A 16,422-nucleotide genomic window follows, 5' to 3' on the forward strand; every position below is an offset into this window, starting at 1 on the left:
CCTCAGGAGAAATATCTAGAAAGATGTTGCAATGACTGATGCCAAAATTACTGCCTGTGATCTCTTCTAGGATTATTATGGTTTCAGGTCTCCCATTTACATCCTTAATCCATTTTGAGTTTATTTTTATATATGGTGTGAGAAAGTAGTTCAGTCTCATTCTTTTGCACATAGCTGTCCAATTTTCCCAACACTATTTGTTGAAGACACTGTCTTTTTCCCATTAGATATTCTTTCCTCCTTTGTTAAGGATTAATTGACCATATAATTGTGAGTTTATTTCTGGGCTTCCTATTTTGTCCTATTGATGTATGTATCTATTGTTGTGCCAGTACCGTACTGTTTTGATCACTACAACTTTGTAATATAACTTAAAGTCTGGAATTGTGGTGACTCTAGTTTTGTTTTTCTTTTTCAAGATTGCTTTAGCTATTCAGAGACTTTTGTGGTTCCATACAAATTTTAGGATTTTTTTTTTTTCTAGTTCTGTGAAAAATACCGTTGCTATTTTGATAGAGATTCCATTAAATCTGTAGATTGCTTTGGGTAGTAAGACATTAAACAATATTTGTTCTTACAATATGAGCATGAAATATCTTTCCATTTCTTTGTGTCATCTTCAATTTCTTTCATCAGTTCATCATAGTTTTCATAGTACAGGTCTTTTACCTCTTTGGTTAAGTTTATCCCTAAGTATTTTTCTCTCTTTTGTGAAATTATCAATGGGATTGTTTTATCAATTTCTCTTTCTGCTGCTTCATTATTAGTGAATAGAAGTGCAACAGATTTCCTACATATTGACTTTATATGCTGCAACTTTACTGAATTCATTTATCCATTCTAGCAGGTTTTTGGTGGAGTCTCTAGGGTTTTCTATATACAGTATCATATCATCTGCAAATAGTGAAAGTTTTACTTCTTCCTTGACATATTTTGCAATTTATTTTATGAGGCTGGTATTATCCTGATACCTAAACAACTAGACAAAGATAGTATAAGAACACTGGGGTGCCTGGGTGGCTCAGTGTGTTGAGCATCTGACTTTGGCTCAGGTCATGATCTCCCAGTTCGTGGGCTTGAGCCCCGCATTAGGCTCTGTGCTGACAGCTCAGAGCCTGGATCCTGCTTCAGATTCTGTGTCTCCCTCTCTGTCTGCTCCTCCCCCTCTCATGCTCTGTCTCTCTCTCCTTCAAAAATGAATAAACAAAAAAATTTTAAATGAAAAATTAAAAAAGAAAAAAAACTGAAGACTTTCATGAATATAGAGGCAAAATTCCTTAACAAAATATTAGCATATCAAATATAGAAATGTATAAGAAGAATAATATACCAAGACAAAGTGGGACCTATTCAATCATTAGAAAATTAGCATAAAATTTCAAAACCAATCAATATGGTTTACCATATTAAAAAAAAATAGTGGAGAAAACAAACATATGATCCTATCAATAGATATAACAAAATCATTTGACAAAATTTAACACCTATTCTCTTCCTTTAACTTAGTAAAGAGTATCTATGAAAAATCTACAGTTAACACAATGTTTAATGGTAACAACAAATATATTTAACTATTTCCCCTTAGGGACAAAAAGAAGGCAAGGATGTTTTCTCTCACTGCTACGATTTAGCACTGTACTCAGAGGTCTAAGCCAGCTGAATAAGGATAGAAAAAGGGGCATACAGATTGAGAGAAAGAATAAAAATGCTTTTATTCAAAGATAAAGAAATTTTATGTGAAGAAATTCTAATACATCTAGAGAAAAATCGTTTTATTTATTTATTTATTTATTTATTTATTTATTTATTTATTTATTTATTTTAAGAGAGAGAGAGAAAGAAGGAACATGAATGGGGGAGAGGGGCAGAAGGAGAGAGAGAATCTTAAGCAGACTCCACGTTCAGTGCCGGGAAATGTGAGGCTCAATCTCACCATTGTGGGATCATGGTCTGAGCCAAAATCAAGAGTTGGAGACTCACCCAACAGAGCCACCCAGGCACCCATTAGAGAAAACCTTAGAGCTAATAATGAGTTGAACTGAGTTTCAGGAAACAAGATACAAAAATCAATTATATACTAAGAAAAAAAATTAAAAATTGAATTGAAAATAATACTATTTAGAATAGCATCCAAAATTGAATACTTAGGAATAAATCTAACAAAACATATGCAAGTTTTATTTATTTAATACTATAAAACTTTGCTGAGAACAAAATGGGGGCACCTGGGTGGCTCGGTCTGTTAAGCATCCAACTCTTAATTTTGGTTCAGGTCATGATCTCACAATCCTTGAGAGCCCCACATAAGGCTCTCTCTCAAAATAAATAAATAAATAAACCTTAAAAAAATACTTAAAAAAGAAGAGAAATGGAAGAATTATAGAACTTGGTTTCAAGATCTATAAAGTCCTAGTAAGACACAAATATAAGCAAATAGATCAATGGGAACATATTCAGAGTCTCAAAATAGACCTGTACACATATGATCAATGGGTTTTCAGAGGCCAAGATATTTCAATGGGGAAAAGATAGTCTTTTCAACAAAAAGTGCTGGAAAACCGGGTATCTATATAAAATAAAACCTGATCATTACTTCATACCATACATAAAAATTAACTTAAAATAATTATAGGCTTAAATGTGAAAAGTGAAAACTCTAAAAGTTTAGAAGAATGCACAGGAAAAATCTTTGTGACCTTCAGATAGACAAATATTTCTTAGATTGAAGAGAAAAACACAAGTCATAAAAGAAAACACTGCTATACTGGACTTCATCAAAATTTAAAAACTGACTCCCTGAAAGGCAGTAAATAAAAGGATGACCGTCTGTGATATTACATTAGAATACATGTATCTGAAAAATGATTTGTATCTTACAACCCAACCCTATGAAGATACATCCAATTTTTAAAATGGACAAAATAGTTAAACAGAAAGATTAGGAAAAATGTTATATAAGCACCTTACAATATGCCCCAAACCATTAGTCTTTAGGAAATGCAAATAAAAACTATTGCATGCAATGGGATGGCCAGGATTTTAAAAATACTGGCAATTCCTAGTGTTCTTCAGAATGCGGAGTAACTGGAACTCTCATATAGGAGTATACCACTTTGGTAAATAATGGGTTAGTTTCCTAAAAGTTCAGCATAGCTTTACCATGTTGACCAGCAATTCTACTCCTAGATATTTACCCATGAGAAATGAAAACATATATTCACCAAAAAAATGTATTCAAAAATGTTCTTATAGCTTTATTCATAATAGCCCCAAACTGGCATCCACCCCAATATCCATCAACAGGTGAATGGATAAACAAATTGTGTTATATCTATACAATAAATACTACCTTCTTATAAAAAGCACTAACTACTGATACATGCATCAAAAAGGATATATCTGGGGGCATCTGGGGGCATCTGGGTGGCTCAATTGGTTAAGCATCCTACTTCGGCTCGGGTCATGATATCATGGCTCATGAGTTCGAGCCCCACATTGGGCTCTATGCTGACAGCTCGGAGCCTGGAGCCTGCTTCAAATTCTATGTCTCCCTGTCTCTCCCTGCCCCTCCCCCACTCATGCTCTGTCTCTCTCTCTCTCTCTCTCTCCTTCAAAATAAATAAACGTTAAAAACAAATTTTTTAAAAAGCATATATCTCAAAAACATTTTTCTAAGAAGGAAAAAAAGTGCAGAGCACGTACTATATGATTCCACCTATGCAACTTCTACAACATGCAAATCAAATCTACAATCACATAAAAATCAATGATTACCTGAGCCAAATATCAAATATGTGGTCATAGGGATGAGATACAAAAGATAGAAAGGAACTTTCTGGAATGATAGAAATATCTATCCTTATGGTGCTTGTGGTTACATGAGTGTCCATATTTACCCAAGCTCAATGAATTGGACACTTATAATAGTTAAATCTTCATTATGTAAATCGCATCTCAACAAAGTTTACTTAATTTTTTTTTTTATTTTTTTTTAATGTTTATTTATTTTTGAGAGAGAGAGACAGAGAGAGACAGAGCTGGGGAGGAACAGAGAGAGAGGGAGACACAGAATCCGAAACAGGCTCCGGGCTCTGAACTGTCAGCACAGGACCCGACGCGGGGCTCGAACTCACAAACCGTGAGATCATGACCTGAGCCGAAGCTGGGTGCTCAACCGACTGAGCCACCCAGGCGCCCCTTACTTAATTTTTAAAAAAGGTAATCACTGGAAGGTACAGGAGGTTTGTCAATATGAAAACAAACAAGACCTGAAATGTACTTTGAACCCACATTTCATGATAGCAATACAGAAAAAAAGGACTCTAATCATGTTCAGATGCCTGTATCCATCTCTGAGTAATGTGATTATAGAAGGAAGTTAGCATGCATGCCCTAGCTGTCCCTTTAAAAGAATGATCTGAAATAGGAATATCAAAGGATGTCTGTGAAACAAAAACTTAAACATCTTCTTTTCCTTAATCAACACAGACTTTCCGGAAGCAACAAAGAACTTGAAGAAAGATGCATCTTCCTTCACTGGCACCACCCAATCCCTTCAATAAAAAAAATCAAAAGAAATCAAAAGGAGAGGATAAAGACCTGCATTAGAATCACATCTCCTCTACCTACCAGCCTTGTGATTTTGGCAAGTTACTTAGCCTTTTCCAGACTTGCTTTTCTCATCTGTTAAACGAGGACCAGAAAGTATAAATGACAGCTTCTTTGCAAATATTAATGGAATACCATATGGAAAATGCTTAGCAATGCTTGAAATATAATATACCTGCAGTAAATAGTAGTTAGGAGAAAAAAGAAAGGTAGCTCTTATTGTGTGACTTATGTTTTATATCAACATGTGTTCCCTAGAATTCCTGGTGTTTCCACAATGCCTCTAAAAGAACCATAACTTCTGCTGTTAGAATATATTCAAATTCTTTAAGAATGAAATAATATACAAATGTTTTATGTACTGTGTTATAGCTTTTCCCTTTGTTTGTTATTTGTTTCTTCTGTAGGAAAACTGATGGAAATGCAAAAGGAATGTATAGATGATTAATTTCAAAAACCTAGGGAAGCCTGAGGTTTAAATTCAGTTTAAATTCAGTCTAGATTTACTTTCTTCTGCAAACTTTGGAAGGAAATGATGTCACCACTTGGAGTATGAGAAAGTAGGATGCTCTTATCTGAACTGTGGATGATGAGACAGGAGCAAATCCACATCTGTAGGTCTTATACAATGGCTGTCCATCCTCAGAGCTGAAATCCTACCCATCATTCAGGCTTATTCAACAATTTATTTACAGTTTCTAAATTTATTGAAATCTGTTCAACTGTTTTCAGGCAACAAACAGATGGAGTTTAGGATTGGTGAATTCAAATCATCAAGCTCACAAACTGGGAGAAGATGGACTGGGTCTAAGAACAGACTGCATTGTTGAAGACAAAATGAAAGGGTAACCTTTATACACCAGCATTTCACTGCTAGGAAGTTCCAAACTGATGAAAACAGTTGGCTGTCCATCTGGAAAAGGTATTTAAAAATTAACTGAAATTCAGAGTGCTATTTTAAGGTAGCAATTGCTTTCTATAGATGCCCATTCTGTTCCAATGAAAATATGACATTGGAATCTGTTAAAAGATAAACTGAGGCATATTAAAATTTTTAAGGGTTTATCTGAGCAAAAACCGATTCGAATTGGGTAGCATCAAATCGAAAGTGGTGGAAAGCGCCCCCGCCCCCAGACAAGAACTCTGGGTGAGACTTTTATAAAGAATAAAGAAAAGGCAGAAGCAAAGGAAATTATTGATTGACTACTGATTAAAGCCTACTTGGCTGTGTGTGATTCATTGTCCATAGGTTCCAGTTTTATAACCTTGATGTATTTACAGGTTTAGAATTTGATGTGTTTACATAGGCTGCCATGGCATTACAGCCACATCAGTCTAATGGCCTCCTTGTTTAATTAACTTAAATCTCAATAACCTCAATGCTGAGATATCTTCTGCAACTCTAAAAGATACCATTGAATCATTTTAAAATTTAGAAAGTTTGAAGGTGGTAACGAATGTCAGCAATCTATGATGACTTCAGACTATGAAAATGCCAGATGTTAGGCCATACGATGTATATGACTGAATTTAACAAATTTTTCTTTTTGCACAATTCAAAGCTTTTAATAAAGTGTTCTAATCAATAGTAAAATGCCTGACCAAAGCTATTAGCCTCAGCATTAGAAGGCTAAAAGGTAATACTATCCCAATTATATCATAACTGCTAAGACGGCATGGCAACAATTAGCCTGGAAATATGGCTAAATTACTTAAGTCTTATCCTGAATAAACCAGGGTTCAGATGTACCAGTATCCAGAATTAAAATCACAATACCATATTAGAAGTCTACAGCTGGTTGATAAATCCTTTTGGGAATCTTGCTCAGCCCCAAAAATATGCAAGTTCATAATCTTGGCCAGAGACTTACATGTCACTGGAGCAACATCAGAGTAGTGTAATCTCTCCCTTGACTACAAGCTATCCCTTTATTCATTAGCCAGATGCTAACTTTAAGAAAGGTGAGGCAGACACAGAGCTCACCAAGACATCCAGGGTTCCTCTACACATCACAGCCTCCCTTGCAGTTGGGTTGGGGCCACAAAACTGGGTTATGAATAGGAGTGGATGTGATAAACCACTTCCTGGCTTGACTATCTAAAACCTCTCATCATGGGATCCAGCCTTTTCTTTCCTTTCCGAGGCAGTGAACGAAGTCACCATGTAGCTACTGGATAGGAGCAACCTAGGGCTCAGAACACACTGTTTGCAAGAGAGACACAGGAGAAATGCCCCAGACATACTGGGTGTCATGTCAGAGAGCTACAAACATTCTCCTTTCTGGTACTGTGGTTAAGCCAGTGGGATTTGGGATTTACTTCTTACTGCCGCAAAGACTACCATACGTATCCTGACGACCATAAAGCCAATAAAAAGGACCTTTCTGTTTTGACTATAACACAACAGAAAATACCCTTGGTTTCATTCATACCTGATAGGTCCCTGAGAGATTTCTATTACAAAAGATAACTTTGCTTGATATTCAACCAAGAAGAGGGCTCAGATGCGTAAAAGAGTCATCTCAGCCACTTTCCAAAATTAAGAATCACATAAGCCTCCATTTGTGCAGCAACATCAGTTTTTCATAATGCTTTCACTCACGTACAACCTTCACAACAGCCCGACAACTCTCCTTTGTTTTAAGTGTATAAAATCCCAACCTCATGACTGAACAAAGTGAGTAACAGCAGGATTTTAAGTGCGGAGTCCAGCCACCCAGCTAGGCAGAGCACAGATGAGACAGGCCGCTGCCTTTAGTCCTCTGTAATCAAGAAATGCTCCCAGCTTTCAGCCTTGTTGCAGATTTTTACAAGCTCCTCTCTTAATAACCTTTCTCCATTGCATTCCTGACTTATTACCTCCCTGGCTCCCAGCACTCTTATTTATATGCAGACTCATTCCAGCTTTGCATCCCAATGTTTATGCTGTGTTTATGGTGTTGTCTCCTAACTAGAGTCCATTATCTGCTGAAACAAGAAGGGATGTTCGTGAATAAAACACAGCTTGCCTGTGGCTACCGGACCAGCAGAGCCCATTGCAGGGGGCAAAGATGTATCTCTGCTGATAGGGAGTAACCTGCTGCTTTCCCATGAGCTTCCCCTTGGGTGGCTCCAAGAGGAGGAGGAGGAGGAGGAGGAGGAGGAGGAGGAGGAGGAGGAGGAGGAGGAGGAGAGGGCTGAGAGCATGTGACCTACTTCAGGGAACAAGCCAGCTGTCTTTCAAAGCCTCACTCCCAGGAAGCTCTGCCCCCGAGGTAGATGAGCCCCTGCTCAGCTACTGATAACTCCACGTCAGCAAGGTTGCATTTGTAGTCAAATTGACTTAAACAGGAAAAAGGAAGACTATATATGATGGTGGCTGGAAGATACTTGGCCCTAACCAACGACTGAGAGGATTTAATGAAGCTCAAAGCCAGGTTCAGAAGCTGTCTCTCTGCTTCCTGCCTGGCCCACTGTCTGGCCCCTTTGGAATAACAAGGAGAGGTTCCTGGCTTAGGCGGCGTGTAGGAGGGCCTGGGAGGATAGGCGCAGCACAGCTGAGCCACTCTCACCAAAAGTCACAGGCCAGGTTCAGGCCTCATCCCTTCTGCCCGCTAGTAACGGCCATAGTAGAAGGTGGTGAAATGTAGGTTAATGTAGGTGAGATGCACAGCGTGCTGGCTCTGAAGTCTGGCTCAGTACCTGAGAGCTGGGTGACCTTGGCTAAGTGACTTAACCTCTCTATGACTTGATTTTCTCATGGAGAAAACGGGAAATAAGAATAACTATCTCTGCTGAGTTGTTTTAAGGATTAGGAATCGTGTATGCAAGCATTCACGTACGTATAGAGGGCCTGGTGTGGCATAAACACTGGCATATGATTGGCCCTCTGGTAAATGGTAGCTTTTCCTAATTGTTTTTATAATTATGATTATTAAATGGAAAACTACTTGTGCTCTTGCTCTCATCCACCTCTCACCATCTCTATGAAACCATATGTGTAATGCCAATCCCTCTTCATATGGAACAGAAACAGGCACAGTGCCCTGGGGCTACTTAGTAGATACATATATTTGTTGAACGGAATTGAATTGAACTGAACGGTGCCCAAAATTTTACATCCATAGGCGACTTCCTTGGTTTGCTTCTTTGGCTTTGATATTCCTCTAAAAATTAAGCTTGGCTTACTCCTGCCTAGAGCTCCTGAGTGTTTTGGCTGCAGTTATAAAGTGTTTGTGATTTTTAGTGTATGAAACATTTCATATTTGGTCATGTGCTTTCACATAATTATATTAATACTATGGTGCAATCAAAAAAGAAAAACAAGAACAAAACTGTTGGATCACATTTCTGTCTATAGGCTACACGTTTTGGATTTGTCTTCTGCAAAAAAGTGGGAGAGACCCACAAAAAGTCTTTAGAATTCTAGGTGACAGTTTAATTTTGCAGAATATCGGGGTCATGTCTTCTGAGTTCATCACAGAGTCTTGAGATGGGAAGGGAACTTAGAGGTCATCTGTCCCTGCCCCCACCCGAGGCCACGTCTGCCGACTCACACTGAAACTGTGAACAGCACCAGCTCCACAGGCACTGGCACTGACCCCAGTGCACACTGCCAGGCCCTGGGGCAGCAGGTGCCCACAACTAAGGAGGGGCATATAGGCCAATAAAGATTGTGTTGACCACTGCACACCGCGGAGCCTTGCCTGGTCTTTTCCATCTTACAAAATTCAACAGGAAGATGTGAGGCTTATTGAAGGACGCATTCTCAAGGCCCACAGCTCTAGAGTGTGAGCCCATTTGTATGGGCCCATATGCACATCTCTAGACCTGGATCAAGCTAACTCATTATCACAGGGATGACACACAGGGGCACAATGCATTTCACATACAACCTTCTATTCCTTTATTCCTAGAGGTCACTTATTAAGTTTTTTAAGAATGCCTGCCTTGGCTATGAACCTAGACTTCACTTAGTGCATACTTCCTTCATGAAAATGTATATCCAGGCCTTCATTTGTCATGTTTCTTTTACATCCTTGGCAGTGAGGAGGTGCAGGTGGAGAAAAACCTACAAATTCAGGTAGTCTATGATCCGGTCCAGGCAGTGATGGGTGAGTGCCTGGCCTCGGTCATGTCCCTGCAGGTGAAGGTGCCACAGAGCTGGGCTTTGGCGGGGATAGCACCTTCCTTCTCTGCATGCCTAAAGCTCTATTTTACATTTTAAATCACTGTTGTGTCATAGGGTTACATTCTGATAGCAGCCAAGTAGTTAAGTTCAGATTCTTTTCCTCTGAACAGTAAATAGTTTACTTTTCAAATAGCATAATTTTTGAAGTTTTTATTCCTCACCATCACTGTGTTAAGAAAGCTGTCAAGTTTTGTAATTTCATGGAGAAGTGTGAAGTGGCCTTTGTAAGCTCCAGAGGAACCCTCTGAGGCCTGACATTCTAAACGTGATGGCTCTATTTACATATATATTGTCCTTCCAAGGGAAGGCTGGAGGTCCGGATTTGGGATTACTGTCTTAGACAGCTTCTGCTTTGTCATAGGGGCCTTGTCTCTCTTATATTCATGTATACATTCATTCATTCACTCGCTCATTTATTTATTCATTGAAAAGAGTTTATCATTTTATCTTTGATATCTGGGAAGGCTGGGGCTTCTGTTCTGCTATTAAGGAGGGCAATAGGAGTCAGGAGTCAGAGCCGCCTAGAAGAGAGCCCAAGCACCCACAGAGATAAGCAAGGTGTATTCTGAGAGATTTTGATCCCACCCAAAGAGCTTTCAGTCAAATCAAGAAATTGTATCTGCTGTTCGCCTGTGTTTGTTTGTCTTTTTTTTTTTTTTTTTTTTTCAGCGTTTATTTATTTTTGGAACAGAGAGAGACAGAGCATGAACGGGGGAGGGGCAGAGAGAGAGGGAGACACAGAATCGGAAACAGGCTCCAGGCTCTGAGCCATCAGCCCAGAGCCTGACGCAGGGCTCGAACTCCCGGACCGCGAGATCGTGACCTGGCTGAAGTCGGACGCTTAACCGACTGCGCCACCCAGGCGCCCCGTGTTTGTTTGGCTTAAACTATGAATATCTGAGCCCCTTCCAGAGGCCTTCTCAAGAAAACCAACTTGCAGGGCGCCTGGATGGCTCAGTCGGTTTAGCGTCCAACTTCAGCTCAGGTCATGATCTCATGGTTCATGGGTTCGAGCCCTGCATCAGGCTCTGTGCTGACAGCTAGGAGCCAGGAGCCTGCTTCCGATTCTGTGTCTCCCTCTCTCCCTCTGCCCCTCCTGGCTCATGCTCACTCTCTCTCTCAAAAATAAATAAACTTTAAAAAAAAAACCCAAAACAGAAAACCACTTTGCATTTATCCTTGAGCTGGGTTTTGGTTTTGCCTTCTACCTCTGCTCTCCTTGGCTTGACTTCTCTGCACCTAGTTCATTAGGTCTTGCCTAAAAGGTCAAGGAAGCTCAGGCGGTCCTCACTCCAGAAATGGAGCTGAGAAGGCAGCAGGATTTCAGGGAGTACCAGCCCTGGGAAGAAAAAGTAACACCTGTGTCCAGTACGTACCACAGTTGGCAATAACTCCAGCAGCATCTGCTTCAGTGACATTTAACACAGTGGTCCAAGCTGTAACAATGTTATGCACTCTGGGCTAGGAGCACCCTTACATCAACCCACAAGATGCTCATAAGCACCCTGAGAGGCAGCTTCAGCGTCTCCTTTTCACAGATGGAAAAACCGAGAGTGCCAAGGTTACATAGACTGCCCAAGTCCCTCCTAATTAGCAAGTGGCTGAGTTAGCAATTCGAAATAACCATTGGTTAACACTGCCTGCTACAAGCAGTGCCCATGTTAGAAAGGCCAAAGAATGAGGTCAAGGACATGACTGGAATTTTTAAGCTTTTGTAATTTTCCCATATTTGTTACTTATTTCCTCCTTATACTTCCCTGTAGCAATAGAAAGAGTAAAACAATCTGGAAGAGATGGTGCCTCCCACATTGAAGAATCCTAAGGGATATACTGGGGATAAGGATCGTAAAAAAAAAAAAAAAAAAAGAAAAGAAAGGAAACAAAGGTAGACTAAGTTGATGGGCCCTACTTCAAGGAAGAAAGTAGCATGAGGCATGGAATAAGAATTTCTAGGATGTAACAAAGTCTCTAGGTTTCCCTACTAATGCCTGAAAGTTTTACTAATGCCGAGCCTTACTATGTAAAGAGTAAGAAGCCTAAACCAAACTATAAATTATGGATTTATTCATTGCTTTCTGTCACTTGACCTATTTAGTTCTCCTTAATCAGGAATATATACATAGTCATGCACCTAAGAATGGGCACACAAATTAAGATAAGGAAAGATGATTAGGAAAGTGTCTAGCTGGTATTTATTCAATCCCTTTATTCAGTGAATGAATAGATACTGAGTCCCACTGCTGTGCTAGACGCCAGAATCAGCAATGAGAGAACAGAGAGGTATAAATCACAATGTTCTTGCCCTTGAGGAAGGTGTCTGGTATCTAGGCAGAAAAAGTATACCAATGCAATTCTCACAGATGGGAGCAGAGAAAGCCAGAATGCCAGCGCATTCCATGGAGGAAAAACTAGGGACAGGTGATCAAAGCCTGCCATCTCTCCATGATAATGAGAAAGCAGCATGGAGGGCCAGTTCAAGACAGACCACAGGTCCGCAGATGGGGTAAGATTTATATTCCCAAAACAATCAGGTCATATATGTACTGGGCAATTGTGTTAACTTTTATGTCTTTTTATTTTAAATAACATAAAATGACAATGGAGAGCTGAGGCCTGGCCAAGGCTTTACTAGCATGATAATATTTTATGTTTAATATCAAAGGCTGGGAAAGAATATATCAAGGGTTGGGGGGAGGGAAGGGAATTCCAAGTGGAGGAAAGAGTACAGCAAAGAAGGTGAGGGAGGGCAAGGCAATTTATCCTCCTGAAACTCAGGGGTGGGCCTTCCTTCCACTCAGGGTCCCTTCAAATAAAGAAAGATTCTATCAAGGAAGTGGCATCTCCAGGTGTGTCCCCTCCAATAATACTGACTATAAAATACATGTTATTTTTCCTTTGCATAAGACTGTCCACCAACCACCGAGTTCCCAAAGGTGGAATTTAAATAATTTATTTTTAGAGTATTTGTGGAGCTCTTATAATCCTGGCCCTATGTGGGTAAGTACTGTTGGGGGAAAAAATCTGGGTAGGGGTGTCAGAGCTGATGTTCTATTTCATACGGCATCAAGCTAATGGTCCAGTAATGTAGGCAGAAGACACTTAGATTTCTGAAAACAAGGCAGTGGGTAATGGATGTGAAGTAGTTAAGACAAGCCAGGTCTTTAAGAGAGCCAAAGTTGGAGGTATTGAAAGCACTCTTTCTTTGCCAAATAAATTAGATGACTTGGCAGACGAGGCACAAAAGAGTGTCAGGCATTTCAGGGAGACAACGTGTTGTGTGGCAATGCAAACATCTGCAGTGTGGAGAAAATTTGGGGATGAGAATTATGAAGTATATATTAGGGACTCCTGGGAAAAAAAGCGATTATAGCCTGATTCTAAAGGACCTTAAAAGCTAGGCTAAGCTCAACTTTTAGTAGACAATGGGAAGCCACTGAATTTTCTTGAGCCAGGCAGCAGCTTAAGATTAATCCTTCAGGGAGCACAGAATAAACTGGTATGCCCAGATCAGAGAGGAGAATGTCCGGTTGAACCACCATCATCTAAGCATGAGTTGATGAGAACTGGACCAGAGTCCTGGTTGTTGACACAGGGACAGAGAGGTGATTAGTGGCTATGATTTACAGGGTGCATGAAATACTGAATGAAATAAAAAGGATGAAGAAACGTATAATGTTATGGAAAAGGTACTGAGGTGAAATGAATATCCTTAACAATTGTTTATAATACTAAGCATGACTTAAAAGAGTTCTGGGGAGTGCTATTTAGAAGAACTGGAGAAACCACTAACAAGTTACATACATAACTCCACAGGATAACTGTTGCCTTGCTACCAAAACCACTTGGGGATGGGGGTGGAGGGTAACACTGACCTCTTCCCTTTCCTCGAACCACCCAGTTATCTCTGTCCCTCCACACCTGCCAGGACAGAATGCCAAAGAAAAGCTGAGCAATCTGTGGGATGCCATCCAATGTATGGTTCATTCAGGGCAGCCAGGAAAGTGTGAGACAACCTACCTGCTCATCCCAAACTTGTCCCTAAACAGGAAGGGAAAAGATCTCAGTGCTCTCCAGGGCTCTATATGAAAGCAGGTAGGAAATACTTTGAAAAGGGGGGAGTAGAGGGTTAGGGCAAAGGAGCATTGTGGTTCACACTGCTTCCTGGTGCTTCATTTTCCTCATCTTGGCTATTTGGAGCTCTGCTGAAGCCCTCAGGGATGGCATAGGATGCCAATGCTCCAGGAGGAATGCCCTGGGAAACCAGAGCACATTTCTGAGAAAAGTAGGTCCTACTCTCCATAACTATTCAGCTGCCACCTTCGCAAAGGCCAGCGTCCCAAAACAACCACGGAAGAATGTTATTGCTCCCAGGAAGACTGCAGGAGGCCCTGCCCTTTGAAGTTGAGCACAGCGATTTGTGCTGAGCCAGCCGCCCGCCCTCGTGGAGTTAAACTCTTGTCCCTATTTTCAGCAGGAGCAGCATGCCTCTGTCTTGCATGGAGCCAGTCAACTGCAGACCCAGAGCCCTTCAGTAGCTTCCTGCCTCCTTCCAAGTCATGGAGACTTATTGACTTCAGAGTGATTCCGTAAAACTATTCTGAAGTCAATGAACCTAAGGGTCTAAATAGTGAAATAATAGAGAAGGTTCTGTAAGTGGTTCTTTGCCATGTGCTTCAAGAGATAAGACATCAGTCTTCAGATGGTTTCCCAATGACCTAGCACGGTATGTCTGCAGTATCTCCATCATACATGAGCGGCAGCCTCTCTGAAGACTAGACCGGAAAGCAAAGGTTAAGAAGGTCACATCAGGAGCCAAACATTCTTGGAAGCTGATGCTTCTCTACAGACTATTGATATTCAAATCCCACCAAGTGTGTGCCCTATTTTAACTGGACCACCTCAGTTAATGAATGCATCTGTTAACTTATTTAGGAGTGGGTTTTCTTTGAACTATGACAGATTCAATTTCCCCCGAGGTGTACCATTCCAAGATCAATGAAGACCTGTGACTTATATTTATATGCAATTCAGTGGGAGAGAAAGGGATTTGTGAATTCTTGCACCTAGGGATATAATATTAGCTACCTTCAACTCATTAATTAATTATTGCCATTAAATGAATGCTTACTTCTTGCAGGATACTAATCTAAGTACCAGGGAATTAAATAGACAGATAGATGGGTAGACAGATAGATAGATACACACACACACACAACCAATCTTGGTCTTCAACAGGTGCAAATAATCCTGCAATCTTACAAGAGATAAGGATCAGACAAGGAAAGTGTAAGTGTGATACAAGAGCAATAGGAAAAGCAATGTGCAATAATGACAATAATGATAGCAATAATAATTTCAAAAATGCATATATCTGAGTAAGTCTGAGTAAGTGAGCACTCTTCGAAGTATCGTAGGTATGACAATCCAATTAATCCCCTCAACAGCCCTGTTGGGTTGTATTGTTGGGCAACACATATTTTCACTTCCAGATAAGAAAACTTAGCTCACAGAAGTTAATTAATTTATGTAAGGTCATAGAGATAGGGCTTGGTTCGATCTAAGGCTATATAGTTTAGTGCCAAGTGCCATGCCCTGAAACACTGTGCTACCAGATTTCAGAGTTAGTCAACTGTAGCACGGTGCAGAATGTTCAGGAAGGCTTCTTGTGGGAACTAGGTTGTAAGCTGGCCTTGAAAGATGAGCTAGAACTCAGAAGTGTGAAGAGGAAAGGAACAGAGCATTCTAGGTAAGATGAACAATCTGAGCCAAGCTTGAGAGGCAGGAATAGCTGTGGAGGAGAGAAACGGCACAGTGATTAAGTGTGTGGTCCTTGGAGCCAGAGGCTGCTGCTTCAAACCCTGGCAGCCCCCCTTACCAGCTCTGTGACTTTGGACAAGTTCCCTAGCCTCTCTGTTGTGTCCTAGGTTTCTTATGGTAAAGTGAACATAAAAATAGTGCAGAAGAGTAGATTGGTAAATATTTGTACACCCACTTAGAACAGCCCCTGACACATAATAAGTGTTACACAAGGCATTTCTGAGTCACCGGCACTGAGAGCCAGGCTTAGCTAAAAGGATAAGTGATATTTAACTGCTTGTCAGCCTGTGTCTTCCCCTTATCACTCTCCCCTTTTCAGACCACCTCCTCGACACCCCAGCATAATTTTTGCCTGGGTATAGAATTAAAGGAAAGCTCCTGGCCAAACCCTGTTATAAAGGACACCAGTGCAATTGCCGTCAAAATAACCACAAACATTTACCCAGAGCCTGTAAGTGAAAAGCACTTTTAGGTGTACTCAATAATTTAGGGAGAAAAAAAAGGAAGAAGAAATTGCAGTTTGAATGCCTCCAGGTGGAACCAGTTGCACTGAAAGCCCACGGCTATGTCGGGCCCATGGCTGGCTGCAGTGCAGTGCACACGGGGCTGACTCCAATGCCCAGAGCAGCCACGCGAGTGAGGGAAGGAGTCAAGGAGGTCAGGAGCCCTTACTAGCTCATTAGTGCTATCTGGATTTAAAAGAGAGATTCCCAAATCCCAGGAGGTGGCTCACTGCTTGGAACAAAACCCGATGCATTAACATCCTGGTATTCCAAAACGATCCCCGAAGCCCCGCAGTTACGCTGATGGAATGTGATTTATACAGA

At 40.6% G+C, this 16,422-nt stretch overlaps 1 long non-coding RNA gene across 4 annotated transcripts in view; it reads left to right on the top strand.

Moving 5' to 3' along the window:
- The window catches only part of LOC147582283 (uncharacterized), a 33,961-nt gene extending 19,256 nt beyond the window's left edge, over positions 1–14,705 (top strand). For 2 of the 4 annotated variants that reach the window (XR_015248928.1, XR_015248931.1), the window contains exons 3-5: positions 4,489–4,645; positions 5,341–5,530; positions 14,250–14,705. This is a non-coding gene — a long non-coding RNA (uncharacterized LOC147582283). Of the gene's footprint in view, positions 1–4,488; positions 4,646–5,340; positions 5,531–12,138; positions 12,277–14,249 lie in introns of those variants that run through there. The other 2 variants (XR_015248930.1, XR_015248929.1) reach the window with 2 other exon arrangements.
- The last annotated feature ends 1,717 nt before the right edge of the window (positions 14,706–16,422 follow it).

This window comes from Puma concolor, chromosome A3, assembly GCF_028749965.1.
Source record: "Puma concolor isolate L17-30 chromosome A3, mPumCon1.1.hap2, whole genome shotgun sequence".
Taxonomy (NCBI): Eukaryota; Metazoa; Chordata; class Mammalia; order Carnivora; family Felidae; genus Puma; species Puma concolor.